Source organism: Homalodisca vitripennis, unplaced genomic scaffold (assembly GCF_021130785.1).
Source record: "Homalodisca vitripennis isolate AUS2020 unplaced genomic scaffold, UT_GWSS_2.1 ScUCBcl_1484;HRSCAF=5169, whole genome shotgun sequence".
NCBI lineage: Eukaryota > Metazoa > Arthropoda > Insecta > Hemiptera > Cicadellidae > Homalodisca > Homalodisca vitripennis.
In genome coordinates this window covers 6,838-9,116 of record NW_025777602.1, presented here as the reverse complement: position 1 = coordinate 9,116, position 2,279 = coordinate 6,838, and positions in this window count along the sequence as shown.

Sequence of the window (2,279 nt, the reverse complement as noted above, 5' to 3'; positions counted from 1 at the left end):
AGCCTAAGAAAATGCCAACGATGCTATATCGTGGAATCACGTAACCTCTGTAAAGGCTGCCTGGATGTCATTAACTGGAAAACAGGGCGTACACCTAAGAGACAAACTTACAGAACAGTGCTTCCTATATCTGCTAGTGATTTCAATGATTTTTTTTTGTAAATATTTCTAATAAATGTATAAAAGGTAATAATGCCGTTAACTTGGAATTTAGCTGGTTGCCCAATCGATATCTTAGAGGTCTAGTATTATAAAGAATCCTCAATTATTGCCATTTTAAAATGGATTTTTGTGTTCTTTTCAAGAAATAATTTAGGTCTCTTAAAAATTCATTTCTCGATCAATAATCGTGATTGATTCATAATTTTTAAAAATATTTAAATCTAATTTATTTACAGCGAAGTAGTACGGTTTGCCTTTTTGAGTTATTATTAAGAAAATATATAATCAATTAAGTTGGGTATAAAATGTCTATTTTAGTCTAAAGAGCGATTTCTTCCAAGCATTACAATCTATATCCGGGCGAATTTATTTCCGCTACCTGTAGTCTCTTGAGTGTCATAATATTGTGTCTCAAATTCCTAGGACCAAGCAGAAATCTTTACACCAAAAAATGAAATTAAAAATGCCTTTATTGAAGAGGAGGGGTTAGGGATCAACATATAATAACCAAACATATACAATTATTCTAGGGATAACAAAACTATTTTAATCCTCAGGGGTAATATAAATAGGTTATAATAATATAACTTATTATACCCTTTTCAACAAAGACAATTATGCTAATTGCACAAAAAAATTTTTCACGTATTTAGGGCTATTTATTAAAAAGAAATTGGTTTTTATAAAGAGGTTTAATATTTCTGAAAACTGTTATATAGGTTTTTCCTCCTTGTAAGTCATAAAAGTTCTTTGTCAGATTTGATCTTGGGAAGGTTCTAATTAACATAAGCTATTCAAGTGGTTTTTTTCAAACTAAAACGGAGGTTTGATTTTTATGAGAATTAATTTTAGTTTTTCTTTGTCAGTCATGAGGCATTCGTGTGGCTAATTTCAAGTTTTCTGGTATGTCGAAAGTTTGAGAGATGAATGAATGAGTGATAGAGGCCCTTGACATACAGGGGGTACATAAAATATCTTCTACAGACTATAGGACATTGTTCCTTGGACCAAGAGTATGTAGAAACCAAAATGGCATAAAAAGTTTCTAAATCCTTACTTCACATAGTAACTTTTGTAATGCAAGGAAAATACTTCTCCTTGTTTTCATGTCCATTAACCATGACATTATGACTGCTTTTAGAGAGGATATATTACATTTATTTACTGACCTATTTATATAAATGTAAATATAGTACGTTTAAACCTTTTTGGTAAACTTCACTTGAAAACCAACAAATGTTTATTGACAGTTAAATATGGATTATGTAGACATAAATAAATATCATTGATTTAAAAAAAAAAAAACATTAAAATATTAAGAAAATCTCTTTCCAACTTTGTCAGCAAATAAACCTTCCACGAAATAAAAAAATGAAATAAAAAATAATCTAAAGATATTGGTCCAGCTAATTGTCAAGACTAAAGTCTTTCCAACACATGTTGTGATTCTTGTTATTTTTAAGAAGTGTTTTATGAAGAGACGTTACGGATATCAAATAAAAATCCCCTACTATATTCTGTATTAATATCCTAATATTATACACATATAAAAAAGTTTTTTTTTTTAAGATTATTTATATATTCCTACATCACGGGTTGTATTGCAGGAACGCTACAGAAGTAATCGTTGCTATATAAAGTAGCGGTGTTACGTATAATTTTATCGTTACTATCTGTCGTAAGTTAACATGTAACAAACATCTAACTATAAATTATTCTTGCTCAAATTTGTTTTTAATTTAATTTATATACGATTTTTAATGTTTACGTAGATGTAATATCAATTATTTTATTAATATGTGGCAATGCATTGTTTTTGAAAGAGATTACACGCAACCACCATGAACATCAATCTGAGTTTTTCGACATATTTAATATCAATTTAGAACGTATTTCGTTCAATTGAACCATAAATTCAATTTTTATGGTAAACTAAGACAAAGCTTTTATTGAATTAAAATGCACTCTTTCAAATCCCAATTATTAAAAAGTGTTGTGATTTTTTATCAATTCTTTTTGAAAAAAAAACCTACTCTCTATAAATTTTACTACAAACAAAATGGCCATCTGCTGAAATAAAACCCCCGGATTAGCATATTTTACGTGGATTATGTGAT